General features: G+C 48.3%; 1 long non-coding RNA gene across 1 annotated transcript in view; it reads right to left on the bottom strand.

Moving 5' to 3' along the window:
* The window catches only part of LOC143832328 (uncharacterized), a 105,029-nt gene that overhangs the window by 9,082 nt on the left and 77,590 nt on the right, over nt 1-18,357 (bottom strand). Inside the window, exon 3 of the long non-coding RNA XR_013229202.1 lies at nt 11,001-11,155. This is a non-coding gene — a long non-coding RNA (uncharacterized LOC143832328). The remainder of the gene's footprint in view (nt 1-11,000; nt 11,156-18,357) is intronic.

The raw sequence follows: 18,357 nt of genomic DNA, 5'->3' as shown, positions 1-18,357 counted from the left end.
TATAACATTTTTCTAAATACCTATGTAATTGTATAATTGAGTACACGTACTTCCGATGCTGTGTTGAATATTCCAAAGCCTCCAGGCAGAGCCTCACCCAAGCCTAGATCCTTTGGAACAGTGGTCCCCAACCCCTGGTCTAGAGACAGTTACTGGTCCGTAGATTAGTTGGTACTGGGACGTGGCTCCTCCTCGTCCTCCTCCCCGGCTGCTGTCTTGGGGGCTGCCCTGCCACTCTGCTGCTGGCTCACCTTTGGTGCTCTCCAGTGGCCGCCATGGCTGGGGCTCCCCCTCAGCATGGCACTGCGCAGCTGTTGCTGGCAGGACCCCCAGCAGGCAGCGGGAAGTCAGGGATGCTGGTGGGAAAGCAAGTGGAGCAGGGGCTCAGGCGGCAGCGGCGACATCTCTCGGCAAAAGACTACCTCCCCCGGGCCACAGTAAAACTGTCAAGCGTTAAAAGGTCCCTGGTGATAAAAAGGTTGGGGACCACTGCTTTGGAACATTCAAGATGCAGCTGTCAGAATCAGCTGTAATGTGGAATGGGGAGAGACGGCTGCCTTTAAATGCTCCTGCCAAGGCCAGGAGTGTTTAAAGGAACCACCCACTCCCACATTAGGCAACCCATAGTCCCTTTCAATACTCCCTCCCTCCCCTGGCAGGCTGGGGGGGTATTGAAAGGGACCATGGGTGGCCTAGAGCCCACTGTATATTTTGTACAATGTGCTTTACTGCTATTATGAATAAATAAATGGACTGATAGATTTTTAAAATCTGTCCCCCCGCCAAAATTGAGTTATGTGAGACTGGAGCCACAGAAAGTCAACTGTGAGATACACTCTCAGGCACAAATTTATCCTTTAAGTTGCTTAAAGAAACAAGGCTAACCAGTCATGCTCAAATAATAGGCCTCCAAATTAGTTCAGTCTCTTAATACATCATCCAACATACCTACAGTTCTAGATCTCTGGCCTCTAGTAATGGGTGAAATTAATTCAGCAGAGGGAGGGAAACATACATGCACAAATCTCTGAACTACCATATTTCTGAGATCTTGAAGAAGAGCTGTACCCCACTATTTACTACTGAAAGGAGTCTCAAAGAGGCTTACAATTGCCTAACCTTCCTTTTCTCACAATTTATTTATTTATTTATTAGGGGCAAAGCCTGTTATATCCAGGAATACAATGGGCACTAGAGCTTGGCGGTGGGAAGAGGAAAGGGAGGAGTTGCTCAGTCTGTAAGGGCATGGGGTTGAATGGGTGTGTTGTGTGGGAGGTTGTGGTGACAAATGAGGGCATGGGTGTGGAGAGATGGGTATCAAGAACCTGTGATTTGGAATGTTCGTTGAGTGTGGGAGAGGACTGACCTTTGGGAATTATGGCTTAGTGGTTACAGATGAGCTTTCCAGAGCCATGTCTTCAGATATGTGAAGGGAAAATCAGACTGGAGACTATTACATGGCAACCAATTCCTCCTAGTTCTGCGTCATTTCCCTTCTTGTGTGAATTAGACCACAGACATTGAAATGTCCCCCTGCCGTAATGCACATCGGGTAGTCAGAGTACACAGATGTCCACCCTGCTCCTTCTGTCTTCATTTTTTCACTGTTGATAAAATGTTATGTGCCCACATGCTTCTTTCATGGTTGCTCCTTAGAAGAAGAGGAACTATTTTTTTGTACCCTGTTGTGAAGAAGAAGAAGAAGAAGAAGAAGAAGAAGAAGAAGAAGAAGAAGAAGAAGAAGAAGAAGAAGAAGAAGAGTTGGTTCTTATATGCCACTTTTCCCTACCTGAAGGAGGCTCAAAGCGGTCGTCTTCCCATTCCTCTCCCCACAACATACACCCTCTGGGGTGGGTGAGGCTGAGAGAACCCTGATATTCCTGCTCGGTCAGAACAGTTTTATCAGTGCTGTGGCGAGCCCAAGATCACCCAGCTGGTTGCATGTGTGGGAGTGCAGAATTGAACCCGGCATGCCAGATTAGAAGTTTTCACTGCTAACCACTACAACAAACTGGCTATCTAAAGGAGTCTCAAAGCGGTTTACAAAAACCTTTTCCTTTCAATAGACGACCTATGAGGGATGTGAGATTGTGAGAGAACTGGAAATGGGCCTCAGGTGTCTCAAAGCAGTATCCAATCATCTTCCCTCCTCTCCCCATAGCAGACTCCCCGTGAGGGAGGTCGGGTACAGCGCCTCACATGGAAGCTGGCAACCCCAAGAGGTGTTCTCTCTGTGCACAGTAGTCTTGACCTTAGTAAGATTTTGTATACTGTTTTTTATTTGCCAGGCCAAGCTTGAAAAAAGTCACTTTAGTTCCCATGTCTCTCCAGCCATTTACTTGTTCACTATTTACAGTTTCAGCCTGTAAATCAGGGGTAGTCAAACTGCGGCCCTCCATATGTCCCTGGACTACAATTCCCATGAGCCCCATGGGAATTGTAGTCCAGGGACCTCTGGAGGGCCGCAGTTTGACTACCCCAGGTGTAAATATTTATTTAGATCTTCCTGCACTTTCTAGACTCACAGGACTGATGCTGGTCTTTCTGTCTGTTTGTGCCCCAGAATACAAACAGTTGCTGGTAAGGGCTGGCCATAGCCCATATCCCAGGAGGGACACCTGCACAACTCCCCGCCCCACACACAACTGCAGTCTGCAAGCCTCTACCATAATATCTAGATAACTGCTCATCTCTAATTATAATAATCAGCCCTGCAGGCAAAAATGTCTACTTTGGAGGCCAGACTCTGAGGCATTGTATGATTTTGAAGTCACAGCTCCAAACCTCCAGGAATATTTCTAACCCCGGGGTAGCCAACCTCCAGGTGTGGCCTGGAGAGCTCCTGGAATTACATTTCTTCTTTAGAGTATAAACATCAGCTCCCCAGGCAGAAAGGGCTACTTTGGACAGGTTTGTGGTGGAGAAGAAACATTTAAGGCTTCCCACACAGGTTGTTATTGTTGAATTGAAAGACTTGAGGCCTACTGCACAGGGTTGTTGTACAGATGAAACAGGAGACAAAAGAACCTCTGCAACAGCATCCAGTTTCATCTGCAGAATAACACTGTGCAGTAGGCCTCAAATCTGCAGAGATTTGAAGAAGAAATACACATGGCTTGGCTGTGTCTAACCCCTTGTCAGAGCAATATTTTAAATGAGAACGGGCTTTTCTGTGGCCTCCCTGTCAACTAGCTGTTTGGCAGAAGGAGAAATTTCCCTCCCCCCTCAAAAGGAATGCCCACACCCATGCCCACAGACTCCCCTGCGTTGCTCTTAGAAAAGCCTCCCTCCCATCAGTCAGGGGCTGCCAGAGACTCCTACCCAGCAGGCCTGAAGGGAGGGGGAGGGAGGGAGGGAGGGAGAGCACTCTCCAGCTTCCTGCCAGCTCTGTCAGTGTTCTGAGGCAAAGTGAAAGAAGTTACAGTTGGACATGACATTTAGGACAGCCTTGGGGCGAAAAGGACTGGCACAGCCTGTCCAAGCCTCTGTTCTCATCCCCCTTGGCAGCCCTACTGACCTTCTCTCCCTGCGGTGCTCAGGGGCTAACTGGCAGTGATGTGTCCAGATTGCTCCTGGATGGGCTGGGTGAGCAGGCCCTGTCAGAGCTTTGGCCCAGTGATTGGGCCAACAGCTCACTTAGCCCTTAGGTTCCACGGGTGGGGGGTTTGGGTCAGAAGACGCTTCACGCCCCCCGATTGGCTGGAACCCTGGTCTGTCCTGGTGAGGGCCAATCGGAAGGGACCAGCCCCGCCCACTTGCCACCCACTTATCCCTTAATCAATTACGTATACTGCTCCCTGAGTGGGTATAGATTATTTGATTTATAGCCTGCTTTAGTCTGAAGCTCAAAGTGGGTTACAAGAAAGTCATATCCCCAATATAAAACCCCCTTCCCTAAAACCCCCATAAAACATCAAGATAGTGATAATTCTGCTCTCCCCTCTACAGACAACAACAACACTTGATGACATAGCCTGAGGGGGACCCAGTCATCTAAAACAGTGGTCCCCAACCCCCGGGCCATGGCTCGAAAGGCCTTGGCGCCAGGCCACGGCTACCTCTTCCCGCCCCCCCCCACAGCGAGAAGCTGGCCAGGCCGCGAGCAAATCGTCCACCGAAGCGGCCGATTAGCTTGTGGCCCGGCAAGCTTCTTGCTTTGGGAGTGGGGGGAAGAGAAGCTTGCCGGGCCGCAAGCTAATTGGCCACTTCGGTGGCAGATTTCCTTATGGCCTGGAGGGGCGGGGAGAGCTGAGGCCGCCGGCCCCGTTGCAAGCACGCATGCACGGACTTACCGCACATGCGCATTTGCATCCAGTGGGTGCGCAAACGCACACATGTGGCAAGTCCGCACATGCGCGCAAGTGCAGCGCTGCTGCGCGTGCGCATTTGTGCCTCCGCCGGAAGCAAACGCGCACGTGCGGCAAGTCTGTGCATGCACGCTTGCGATGGGGCTCCCGTGCGTGTGCGGGGCCCCAGGTCGCCCTCTCCCCACACCCCGGCGCAGCAGTCCATGGCCTGACAAACGTTGCGGACCGCTGATCTAAAGAACCCAGCCTCAACCAAAAACCTGGTGGAAGAGTTCCATCTTACCGGCCCTGCGGAATGCTGATAGTTCCATCAGGGCCCTCAGCTCTCCTGGGAGGTCATTTCATCATGTTGGGGCCAGGGCCAAAAAAGCCCTGGCTTGTGTCAAGGCCAGGCATATTTCTCTGGGACCAGGGACCTGTAGATACCCTGTGAGGTAGATGAAACTGAAAGAGCTATGAGAGAACTGTGACTGGCCCACAGTCACCCAACATGCTTCATGTGTAAAAGTGGGTAATCAAACCCAGTTCTCCAGGTTAGAGGTTACTGCTCCTAATCACTACATCAAGTTGTTTCTCAAGAGAAATTGTGGGTTCATTTTGACCTCCCTCTATTTTATGGTAAATCTCCTCCCCTCTCCAACCATTCCTTCTTTGATTGTCTACATATGGAGATACTGAGATTTTTAAAAAGTGCTGAATGTTTATCCATGTGCCTAAGTAGATATGTACCCACAAGGTTATAGAAGAGCCATGACATATGATTATAAAGAATTCATATTGTGCAACATCAGAAAAAAGTATTTTTGCTCTATGAAGTTAATAAATTCATATATTTAAACAAAAGCAATTTTCCCATCAAGGAAACCTGTTCTTTACTATTGAAAGAGAGATGGAACAATAGAAGGGGTCATGAGGAGCCTTTTGTCCAAGTTTCATCTTAACCATGGGAATATTTATGCCATTTTAATGAGATAGATTCCCCTCAGATTAAAAGAAAGAAGCAGGACAACTTGGAGTGTTAGTTGGTGAAGTAACACTGGCAACATTCTAGGCATTCATATCCTACATTCAAAAGTTCAAAGGACATCAAAGTGCATTACCTCACAAATTCTCATAACAACTCTGTAATGATGGATAGTATCCCCAGATTATCCATATTGTAGATGAAGGTTTGAAAGTGTGAAGGACAGTGGTTTAAAAGTCAATATCCAAGTGCTGAAATAACAGCAATAGTAAGTGAATGGTTAAAAACTCTGACTGGCCAGTCACATCTGAGAGGGAATTGATACAGGAATTGTGTGCGGAAGTGTGATTTGGGTTCAGAAAGCAGTCTGAAAGAACCTGTCAGTGTCTTAGCTAATCATCTGTTCTGAGGAAAATCCTTAGTTAGATAACTGAGTTTACTGAAAGCTCATCTACACAGTGTTTTGAGAACTGGGCAGGTATTTGGCAGTGGGAATTGGGCAGTGAGGTTATAGTCCCAATTCCGGCCAGATTAGGAGAAAAGGAGGATTTCTGTCCGGTTAGAAAAGGGGAAATCAGGTGGAAGGATTTCTTTAGACTTGTGTGAGGGAAAGTGTTTCAAACTCCTCAGTAATCAGAGGATACTGCTTGGAAGGAAACGTGGTGGTACTAGGGAAAAAATGGTACTAGGTGCCAGGGAGTTCAGTGGAACTCACAAAAGAAAAACAGACATGTTTTAGGATAAACACAGTAATAAAGACACTGAGAGTAAAGAAAAAATACTGAGAACACCTAAAACTCTCTATAGCTTGTAATAGAGAACTTTAAACTGTAAAATAACATATATGTATAACAAAAGCTTGAATTCCTCATTCCAACTATCGTATTCTTTGTAAAATAAAAGAATCTTTTTTTTTGTTTTGTTAAAAATGACTCAGTGCCTTTCTGACAAAGGTTTGAGGGGAAAGGGCTCTTTGTTGTTGTTATGTGCGAAGTCGTGTCCGACCCATCGCGACCCCATGGACAATGATCCTCCAGGCCTTCCTGTCCTCTACCATTCCCCGGAGTCCATTTAAGTTTGCACCTACTGCTTCAGTGACTCCATCCAGCCACCTCATTCTCTGTCGTCCCCTTCTTCTTTTGCCCTCGATCGCTCCCAGCATTAGGCTCTTCTCCAGGGAGTCCTTCCTTCTCATGAGGTGGCCAAAGTATTTGAGTTTCATCTTCAGGATCTGGCCTTCTAAAGAGCAGTCAGGGTTGATCTCCTCTAGGACTGACCGGTTTGTTCGCCTTGCAGTCCAAGGGACTCGTAAGAGTCTTCTCCAGCACCAGAGTTCAAAAGCCTCAATTCTTTGACGCTCGGCCTTCCTTATGGTCCAACTTTCGCAGCCATACATTGCAACTGGGAAGACCATAGCCTTGACTAAACACACTTTTGTTGGCAGGGTAATGTCTCTGCTTTTTAGGATGCTGTCTAGATTTGCCATAGCTTTCCTCCCCAGGAGCAAGCGTCTTTTAATTTCTTTGCTGCAGTCCCCATCTGCAGTGATCTTGGAGCCCAGGAAAATAAAATCTGTCACTATCTCCATTTCTTCCCCATCTATTTGCCAGGAATTGAGAGGGCCGGATGCCATGATCTTTGTTTTCTTGATGTTGAGTTTCAAGCCAACTTTTGCACTCTCCTCCTTTACCCGCATCAACAGGCTCTTTAGTTCCTCTTCACTTTCTGCCATTAGAGTGGTATCATCTGCATATCTGAGGTTGTTGATATTTCTCCCTGCAATCTTGATCCCAATTTGTGACTCCTCTAATCCCGCATTTCTCATGATGTGCTCTGCATACAAGTTAAATAGGCAAGGCGACAGTATACAGCCTTGTCGAACTCCTTTCTCAATTTTGAACCAATCAGTGATTCCATGTTCAGTTCTCACTGTTGCTTCTTGACCTGCATATACATTTCTCAAGAGACAAATAAGATGCTCTGGTATTCCCATCTCTTTAAGAACTTGCCACAATTTGTTGTGCTCCACACAATCAAAGGCTTTAGCATAGTCAATGAAGCAGAAGTAGACGTTCTTCTGGTACTCCCTAGCTTTCTCCATGATCCAGCGTATGTTGGCAATTTGATCTCTAGTTCCTCTGCCTCTTCGAAATCCTGCCTGTACTTCTGGAAGTTCTCGGTCCACATATTGCTGGAGCCTAGCTTGTAGGATTTTGAGCATAACTTTGCTAGCATGAGAAATTAGTGCAATGGTGCGGTAGTTTGAACATTCTTTGGCATTGCCCTTCTTTGGGATTGGAATGTAAACTGACCTTTTCCAATCCTGTGGCCATTGTTGAGTTTTCCAAATTTGCTGGCATATTGAGTGTAGCACTTTTACTGCATCATCCTTTAAGATTTTGAATAGTTCAACTGGAATGCTGTCACCGCCACTAGCTTTATTGTTGCTCAGACTTCCTAAGGCCCATTTGACTTCACATTCCAGGATGTCTGGCTCCAGGTCAGTAACTACCCCACCGTGGTCATCAGGGATGTTAAGCTCGCTCTTGTATAGTTGTTCTGTATAATTTTGCCACCTTTGTTTAATCTCTTCTGCTTCTGTGAGGTCCCTACCATTTTGGTCCCTTATCATACCCAACTTTGCATGAAACGTTCTCTTCATATCTCCAATTTTCTTGAAAAGATCTCTGGTCCTCCCCATTCTATTGTTTTCTTCTATTTGTTTGCACTGTTCATTTAAGAAGGCATTCTTATCTCTTCTAGCTTTTCTCTGGAATTCTGCATTCAGTTGGGTGTATCTTTCTCTTTCTCCCTTGCCTTTCACTTCCCTTCTCTCCTTAGCTATTTGTAAAGCTTCCTCAGACAGCCATTTTGATTTCTTGCATTTCTTTTTCTTTGGGATGGTTCTTACACCTTGCAAAAGGGCTCTTACACCTTGCAAAAAAAACCCCTGGGCTGAGTAAAGCCAAAAGACCTGTCAGGGACAGGGTGGGACAAACAGCTTCACATTATAACAAAGAAACCACAATACAAGGGCAGCTCAGTCTATGAGAGAACAACGTATTTTGGAGGGGAAAATTTACCTCAGAGTGAGGAAGTGTGTGAACATTTGCAATAGAAGGTAAAGGGGGGGGGAGCATATTTTAAAGCTGAATTAATAGGAAATGTTTTTTCCTAATGAAAACAAGGAATATTTGATACCACAGGGATCCAGGCAATATAGCCTTTGTCATTCAGTCATTGCATATTGCAAATACTGTCTCCGTTGCAGACCTCACACATGGACACTGTAATTCAATATGGTGATGATGGAGAGAAGACAGTCCTGGTTAGGAAGTTTCAGATAATTGATCTCCCCCACACTGAGCTGCTTGGAATCTTAAGGCAGGACCTCTATAGGGTCAACGGTGCAGCCAAAATTTACTAGCAAGTCTAATCCTGATATTTTCCTAGACGTCAGAATGAAAGGGCAAAGAACTATAATGTGGGAGCAGGGAATGGTTAAAGGGAAATGGATAGTTTAATTTAGAACTCTTCCAATACAAGTATGCAACCTCCGGAGTAGGAGATGAGAATGGGATGATAAGTCACTCAAAGCAAAAAAAAAAAAAAAAAATCCTCTCACTTTAGAGTGCAGCCTGACCCCTTACAGAGACAGGAAGTTTGGACAGGTGCCCTGTTTGAAGTCCCCCACTCATTCCACTCCTTTGAGCAGCAACAAAATCTATGTACAAGAGCAAGGGAAGATGCTCTGGCGCTATGGAAAGTGCAGGGTTGTCCGCACACCATGTATGCTTGCTCTTGCTTTATTGTAGTGATTGATAATGTTGCTGTTGTACCAGTGGGCTGGAGGACTCACTGCTAGCCATAACAGTCAGCTCAGGAAATGTTCCAGTATCCAGATGTTCATCTTCATAAAAAGACAGAATACGAGGGTTGGGAGAGAACTGTAAGCCAGACCAGCCTGTTTACAGCTGTCTAGGTTTTCAGAAGGACATTGCAAACGGAAGGGTGAAGGAGAAGCTGTAGTTCACAGCAAAGAAGTGGCCTATTTTTGCATTGAGCCTCATCATTTCAGATAATGGAGTCCCCTAGCCATTAAGTAGAAGTTCTTGCAAGTCTCCATGTACATGGCACTGGAGACCTGTAATCAGGATCATGACTTGTCAGCATTCTAGCCAAATGTCTAACTTTAATATTGAACCCAATTAGTGCACTGGGCTCCATTTGATCACCTTGAGGGCCACATTCATTTTTCTCCTTCCATCCCTGTAAAATGAACCTAGAGCAAAGAGTGCTTCCTTCTCATGCAGGTAGTTTATTAGCACTGTAAATTATCGAGAAGAACTTGGATTATATGGAGGGGGAGCGGTGAGGAATAGGGCTCATAATGCAATCCACATTCCTCATCTCTTCGTTCTTGTTAGTTGTGAAGTTGTATCCGACCCATCGCAACCCCATGGACAATGATCCTTCAAGCCTTCCTGTCCTCTACCATTCCCCAGAGTCCATTTAAGCTCGCACCTACCGCTTCAGTGACTCCATCCAGCCACCTCATTCTCTGTCGTCCCCTTCTTTTATTTATTTGTTTGTTTGCTTATTTGTTTGTTTGTTTGCTTGTTTATTTATTTATATACTGCCCTCCCCGAGGGCTCAGGGCAGTTTACAGAAAACACAAAAAGATACAATTAACATATGGTAACAGGTAACAGGAACATTAATAACAATATAACAATAATAACTTAACAAGATCGTAACAATCTTTAACCATTCCTGCAGAGTGGATAAAATAAAGCCCTATGGGCTATTGGGGAGGAGTTAGGGCGGACTCTGTCCGTGATAAAAACTCGGAGGGGCGAATCAGGAGCCGCGAAGGGGCTGATTCGCCCCTCTAAGTGCCACTCAAGGGCTAAGCGGCCAATGGGGAGGCGAGCGAAGCGCCTTCTGATTGGCCCCTCACCAGGACAGACCAAAATTCCATTCACCCAGCCCAGTCTGGCTTCCAGTCTGCTCCTGACCATTGCAAAGAGAGGAGGTCAATAGGGCTGCCAAGGGGGATGAGAACACAGGCTGCGCCAGCCCTTTTTACCCCAAGGCTGTCCTAACTGTCATGTCCAACTGCAAATTGCCTCAGAACCCTGACAGAGCTGGCAGGAGGCTGGAGAGTTCTCTCCCTCCCCCTCCCTTCAGGCCTGCTGCAAAGGAACCTCTGACACGCCCTGACTGAGGGGAGGGAGGTGTTTCCAAGAGCAATGCAGGGGAGCCTGAGATCCTTCCTTTTGAGGGTGGAGAACCTTCCCCTTCTGCCAAACACTTGGCTCACAGGGAGGCCACAGAAAAGCCCCTTCTCACTTAAAATTGTGCTCTGCCCAGAGGTTAGACACAGCAAAGCCATGTGTCTTTCTTCTTTGCAACTCTCTGCAGATTTGAGACCTACTGCACAGCGTTATTCTGCAAAAGAAACTGGCTCTTTTGTCTCCTGTTTCATCTGCACAACAACCTCAAGTCTTTCAATTCAACAACAATCTGTGTGGGAGGCCTTAAATGTTTCTTCTCTACCAGAACCCTGTCCAAAGTAGCCCTTTCTGCCTGGGGAGCTGATCTTTATACTCTGCAGGTGAGCTGTAAATCCAGGAGCTCTCCAGGCCCCACCTGGAGGTTGTCTACCCCTGGGTAGGAAATATTCCTGGAGGTTTGGAGGTGAGACTTCAAAATCATACAATACCTACCTCAGAGTCCAGCCTTCAAAGGAGCCATTATTCCTGCAGTTGGTAGGGCGTGGTGCAGGGGTGTCCCTCCTGGCCTATGGGTTATGGCCAGCCCTTACCAGCAACTGTTTGTATTCTGGGGCGCAGACAGGCAGACCAGCATCACTCCTGTGAGTCTGGAAAGTGCAGGAAGATCGAAATCAATATTTACAGCCTGAAACTGTAAATAGAGAACAAGTAAATGTCTGGAGACACATGGTAACTGAATGACTTATTGGCCTGGCAAATAAAAAAACAGTATAAAAAATCTTACTAAGGTCAAGACTGCTGTGCACAGAGAGTCTTCCTCTTAGGGTTGCCACCTTCCCTGTGAGGCTCGCTACCCCACCTCCCTCATGGGAAGTCTGCTATGGGGAGAGAAAGGGAAGACGATTGGAAAATGCTTTGAGACACCTGAGGCCTGCTGGGTCATTGCGGCCCATTCCCAATTCTCTCAGATCTCTCACAACCCCAGAGAGATGAATGGAAAAGGTTTGTAAAGGTTTTCGGATCAGGGATAAGGGCAGGCCAGCATAGAGCAAGTTACAGGAGTCCAGCCTAGAGGTGACTGTCATGTGGATCACTGTGGCAAGGTGTTCTGGGGCCAAGTAGGGCGCTAGTAGTTTGGCTTGGAACTCCCTAGCTTTCTCCATGATGCAGCCGTATGATGGCAATTTGATCTCTCGTTCCTCTGCCTCTTCGAAATCCTGCCTGTACTTCTGGACGTTCTTGGTCCACATATTGCTGGAGCCTAGCTTGTAGGATTTTGAGCATAACTTTGCTAGCATGAGAAATGAGTGCAATGGTGCAGATTAGATTATTTTATTTACGGGCATTGACCACCATCAAAGTATGAATAAAACCACATACATTGTTACAACATTTTAACATCCAGGACATACAGCATCAGAATATAAACAAAGCCACAACCATTATTACAGCATTTTGACAGCCAGATCTCTCAGCATCAACAGTAATCAAGGATTTCCGCACTCTGCTGGCAATGTAGCAAAACTTTGCCACCGTGTAAGAAATAAAAGTATCTTTATCTGCAAGCAAGATGTTAATTAGATCAGCTGTCCCTAACCCCTGGTCCATGGAATGCTGTCACCACCTCTAGCTTTATTGTTACTCAGACTTCCTAAGGCCCATTTGACTTCACATTCCAGGATGTCTGGCTCCAGGTCAGTGACTACCCCATCGTGGTTATCAGGGATGTTAAGCTCGCTCTTGTATAGTTCTTCTGTATAATTTTGCCACCTTTTAAAAATCTCTTCTGCTTTTGTTAGGTCCCTACCATTTTGGTCCTTTATCATACCCATCTTTGCATGAAACGTTCTCTTCATATCTCCAATTTTCTTGAAGAGATCTCTGGTCCTCCCTATTCTATTGTTTTCTTCTATTTGTTTGCACGGTTCATTTAGTATTCTTATCTCTTCTAGTTATTCTCTGGAATTCTGCATTCAATTGGGTGTATCTTTCTCTTTCTCTCTTGCCTTTCACTTCTCTTCTCTCCTTAGCTATTTGTAAAGCTTCCTCAGACAGCCATTTTGCTTTCTTGCATTTCTTTTTCTTTGGGATGGTTTTAGTCACTACCTCTTGTACAATGTTGCAAACCTCCATCCATAGTTCTTCAGGCACTTTGTCTAGCAGATCTAAGTCCTTAAATCTATTTGTCACCTCTACTGTATATTCGTTGGGGATATGTTTTAATTCATACCTGAGTGGCCTAGTGCTTTTCCCTACTTTCTTCAATTTAAGGCTAAATTTTGCAATAAGAAGCTGATGATCTGAACCACAATCAGCTTCTGGTCTTGTTTTTACTGACTGTATAGAACTTCTCCATCTTTGGCTGCAGAGCACATAGTCAATCTGATTTCTGTGTTGACCTTCTGGTGTTGTCCATGTATAGAGTCATCTCTTGGGTTGCTGGAAAAGAGTGTTTGCTATTACCATTGTATTCTCTTGACAAAATTCTACCAGGCTGTGCTCTGCTTCATTCTGTCCTCATCTTTTACTCCCCCAAATATAGCTCCTCTAACTGATCCTTACAAGTCACAATACACAAATTATACAATTCTCTGGTCATCATGAGCCAGGTTTAGGGATGGGCGATTTGGGTTCTGAAACGCCCGAATCGCCCAAATCATGGCCGATTCGGGCGTTTCCGAGCCAGAAACGGGCCGAATCGGCCCTCTAGCTCCCCCTAGTGGTTTGAATTGCTGAGATTCGGCAATTCGGATGGCTGAATCGATTCAGGCTCGAATCGATTCAGCTGAGTCGGAGGCTTCAGGCAGCCGTTGCCTGAAGCCTCTGGCTGCCTTTTTTTTTAAACTTGATTTTTTGCCACCTAAAATGGTGGCGGGGGGGAGGGGGGAGTGAGTGGCCAACCAGAATGCCTGTAGCTTTTCGGCTCAGGCATTCTGGCCACTCACAGAAGGGTTTTTATTTTTTAAATCCCCTTGCTTTAAGCCTGCCCAGGAGGAGGCTACTTAAAGCAAGGGGCTGCTTGCTGGAGCTCACTCCTAAGCTCCCTGCTTGGTAGAGCGGCCTGTGACTGCCTGGACTCCTGGACCTGGCCTGTGGATTGTGGACAACTGGACATCGCTGGAGAAGACAGCGAATCGTTTGTTTTAGGGGTTTTTTTCTTCTCCTTTCCTATTTTTCTCTTTTTTCCCTCCCTCTTCTCCCTATCCCTCCCTCCTCTTTTCCAAAGTTTTATGTGCCTTTGAATTTCTGTGGGTGGGGGCCTGGGGGGAGGTTTGGGGAATTGTATTTGCTTTTTATTGTATTTAAGTTTCCTGTTTTTCTTTTAAAGTATTTTGGGGGTGGGGGTTGGGGCTTTGGAAGTTGTTCTGTTTCTGGTTGTTTTTTTGGGGGGGGGGTTGTTTGGTTGTTTGGGGTTTTTCCCCACAGGTTTCCTCAGTTGCCACCTTTGGGCTTCGTGCCCTGGGTGGCAGCTGGTTGTTTGATAGTTGTAGGTGTTTTTTGGTGGGGGGCTAGTTTCAGTTTGGGGGGGGGGGGGTTGTGTTTGTTTTTAGGTTGGTTTAGCTTAGGGCCTTGCAGGGCCAGTTTTTCTAGATTGCCAGCCACCTTTGGGGGAGGACCCTGGGTGGCTGCTGCTTGTTTGTTGAAGCTGTTTCTTTGGTTAGCCTAGGTAGAGTTAGCTTGTTTGGTTAGGGCCCTGCGGGGCAAGTTTTTCTTGGTAGCCACCTTTGGGGGAGTGCCCTGGGTGGCTGGTAGCTGGTTGGTGTTTCATAGATTGTTTCCTTCCTGGGGGGAATTGCTGCATTCCTCTTGGGGTGCCCAATTAGTGACCCTTTAAATAGGCAGTAAAATCCATAGTGTTAGGAGAAATTATAAAGTGCAAATATTTTTTTTAGAATAGATAGTTTCTTTCCTAAGTAGCCAGATAGGATTTTTATAAGAGAACAGTGATTTGGGTTTTAGGTTAAAATAGTACTTTCTTAATAATTAAAAAAAATTTAAACCAGCAGGGGCTGTGTCTTATTGAAGGCCAGCTTTCCTGGTAGAGACAAGAATTGATTTAGAGGCCAACAGGTTTAGGGGTTCTTCTTAGGAGATCAGGTGGGGGCTTGGTGCACAAATCTGCTCCAGCCTTCCTTCTAGCTAGTAACACTCAGGTAGCTTAAAACACTTTAAAAGTGTAAAAAGGTTTTTTTTTCCCTAATTTTTCCCTTCTGTAGGTTAGGTAGGGCCAGTTAAACTTAGCTAGGACCAGACAGGTTCCTTTAGTTTAACAAAAAGAGAGAGAGAGAGGGAGAGAGAGAGAGAGAGAGAACAGGAAAACTCCATAGAAGTTAGGTCAGCTTGGGTCTAAAAAAACTAAACAGGTAGCTGGTGGGAGGGTTTTATAAGTTTCAAGGTTTCCTTAGAAACAGGTATTAGGGCAGTTAGTGGTAGGGCCTCAAATTTCCCTGTCTCTTAGATTACGGACAGTTAGTAGGAAAAGTTTGTCCAAGGGAACATGAGTGGGAAGAAGGAAGGTCAGGCTAGGGGCCCTGGGGGAAAGGCCCTACAGAAAACTAGAGGGGTGGAGGGGAGTGAGAGGGGGAAGGAAGCGTCCTTCCCCCCACCTGAGAAGAGGCCTGTCTTTGGTCGACCTTCCACCACTCCGACCTCTGGCCGGAGTGGTGCAATAAAGAGTGTCCCCAAGGGTCTCTTTACTGAGGCGGCTGCCAGGGCGCCCCCTTCTAAAGTGCGTCAGGCAGGGGTCTTTGCTGGCACTTCTGCGGGGCCTGCTGATCAGGCAGCCCCTCGTGTCACTCCTTTTGCTAGCGAGGCATGGGGGCATCAGAAGGAGTTGCCTGATCTCGCCCTCAGGGTGAGCCTTGGGGACATGAGTGGCTTGTCCTTCATGTCCCCAGGCATCACCTCGGGGCTGCAGAGAGCCTTGGAAGAGATGGGTGAGGGACTGGCCCGCCAGTCTACTCCCCTTTCTCCTCCAGGATCCAGCAGGCTTCAATTGGGGGGGGGGGACAAGAGCAGATGGAAGAGGTTCTGCAAGAGGGAGAGATGGAGGTGGCACCCCCTGCCCCACTGTCTCGACCCCTTCCCCCTCTCTCACCTCCTTCTGTCCCCACCTAAGGACACGATGTGTCTGCCCCGAGCTCCTCACAGGAAGCAGCTCAGAGGACTTCGCAGGCTGCAAGCCAGCCTGCGTTGTCCAAAGGCTCCAAAGTCTGGAATTACTTCCAGACAGTGGAGGGAACCCACCTAGCAGAGTGCCAGCTCTGTAGGCAGAGGGTTAGTCGTGGAAGGCAGGAGCGCCACTACATGACTAGTGGCCTCATGAACCACCTGAAGAGGCACCACTAGGCTGTCCTGCTTCAGGGGGAGAGACAGGCTGGCAGTGGGGTGCCTGCGCAGGCACAACCTACCAGCACGGGGCTGGAGAGTCTACCTGGGACCTCCACCTCGAGAGCTCTCCCTAAGAGTTCTTCTCAGGGGGCGGGTGGAGTTAGAGGGAGGCAAGCGACCATGGTGGAGATGCTTGCCCGGACTGGCAGTGGCATGCCAAAAGGGGGGTTTGAGGCAGGGTGTAGGGGCCTGCGAGCTGCTCATTCAGAGGCTGCACTCATGGCCGTGGGTGGGTACCCCTTTCATCTGGCCGATGACATGTACTTCCACCGACTATACCGTCGCATATCCACCTGGTACATACCTCCTAGTCGTACCACGATTAGCAGGACAGTGTTTCCCTCTCTTTATAGGGCAGCCAGGTGCCACATGGAGGTAGAGATGTCCCGAGCTTCAGGGACCGTACACTTCACATTGGACATATGGACTTCATGTCATGCGCAGGATGTGTACATCTCGCTGACTGCGCATTGGTGGGACGTACGGGAGGTGCTGTGTGGGGATGAGCCTGTTAGGCAGGGCCTGTTAGGCAGGGCTATCGCCGTGCCTTACTGCACATCAAGCCTTTCGATGTGCGGCACACGGCAGACAACATCGAGGGCACCATTCGTAGAATGGTAGATGGGTGGGTAGGCAGTGGGACGGGGGTCACCAAGGGCTTCTTGGCGACAGATGGTGCCCTCAACATGACCAAGGCGATCAAGGGCATGGGCCTGAAGCACATCTCCTGTGCGGTCCACCTTCTCCATCTCGTGGTTAAGGATGCCCTTGGGATCGGCTCCAAGGGAACTGGTTCATCCACCGAAGCCAGTGACTTCTGGCATCTCATTGAGAAGTGCCGGAAGATCGTGACACATTTCTCTCACAGCTTGTACGACGTCTCGAGGCTGGAGAGAAAGCAGTGATGGGTGTGCCGCAGCACTGCCTTATCAGAGACGTCAGCACGCGCTGGAACTCCACCCACGCCATGCTTGAGCGCTTGGTGGAGCAGAGGAGAGCCTTAGACGCCCTTGTCCAGGAGACAAGGATGTTTATGCCTGGGGAGTGGCTCACCCACCGAGAGTGGGAGATCATTTCTCAGACCGTGGAAGTGCTTGGGCCCTTCAAGACTTTCACGGAGATGCTCTCGTCTGTCACGGCAAGTTTGGGTCTGGTCGTGCCCATGGTCCACAAGGCCCGTGTGGTCCTGGCCCCCTTCCTGGACCTGGCTCGAGGACATGCAGACGCTGTTCCAGCCATGCGCGCGCTTGCGAGTTGGCTTCTGAGAGGGCTTGACAGCCCCTTTGAACCCCTCAGTGACATACAGGCTTGCCACCATGTCTGATCCGCGCATCAAGGGCAGCTTAGCAGAGAAGGAGAGGAGCCTTCCTGAATGGCGCGAGCTGCTCATTCAGAGGCTTGCCTGGTGGAAGTCCAAGGAGGCTGAGGTGTCAGGCCAGGCAGGGGAGGAAGGAGCCAGCACGTCTGCTGCTCCTCCCCCTCTAGCCTCTGCTGGCACATCAGCCACTGCAGACCACCCCAGCAAGAAGACTGAGCAGGGCAACTTCTTGCTGGGGTTCCTCCAGCCCATTCCTTCTCTTGAGGGCAGCGGGTGCCCGAGGGAGGACAGTGCGTCTGGGATGGTGAGGGCTTACCTCGGTGAGCCCCAGGAGTCCGAGAACGCCTGTCCCTTGAGATACTGGGCCAGGATGGAGGCGGTCTGGACGGCCCTCTCCCGCCTGGCCCGTGTCTACCTTTTGTGCCCGCCAACGAACGTCCAGAGCGAGTGAGCATTTTCTCATGCAAGTAGCACCGTCTGCGAGTATCGCTCGGGCCTGGTGCCCGAAAGAGTCCAGCTATTGGTCTTCCTCAAGGTCAACTTGCCGGTTCTTGGCCATCCAGAACTATTCTTGGAGGAGGACTGAGGTGAGCACAGAATTGCTGTGACTGCATCCTCTCTGAGTCTGTTCTGGGTGGCGGGGATGAAAAACGCTCGCCCAAGGTAAAAATTCAGACAGGACCAGTGCCCTGGCCAATCTAAATTGCCCCCCCACCCCACACACAGAAATTCTGCAATCACCGTTTGCTGCTGCCAGGGCTTTTCTCCCAGAACAGCTCTGTCAGGGCTCTCTCAGGATGTGGCCTGAGTAGAGCAGTTGGATTAGAGGTGGTTTAAGGCCGTGGCCTGTTAGGTTGTTGGATTCCCCACCAGTGTCCACTGCGCCGTGTGTGGACTTCTGGTGTGTGTGTGTGTTTTTTTCCTGCTGCCAGGGCTGGTTGGATTTGTGGCGTTCGAGGGCGGTGGCCCAAGAGTAGGAAGGGAAAGGTGACTGGAAGCTCCTTTGATAACCTTTGGGTTGTGAAAAGCAAGTCTTCCTCTTGCTCTGTATTTGTTAGAGGGGGGGAGGCTGGATGGGAGAGCCAGTGATGAGTCCACAGCATGGATGGAGCATCCAGATTCTCCTCTGAGCTCCTCCAT

Source organism: Paroedura picta, chromosome 3 (genome assembly GCF_049243985.1).
Source record: "Paroedura picta isolate Pp20150507F chromosome 3, Ppicta_v3.0, whole genome shotgun sequence".
NCBI lineage: Eukaryota > Metazoa > Chordata > Lepidosauria > Squamata > Gekkonidae > Paroedura > Paroedura picta.
The sequence above is the reverse complement of the archived record's forward strand: the minus strand, read 5'-3'. Positions and strand labels throughout refer to the sequence as shown.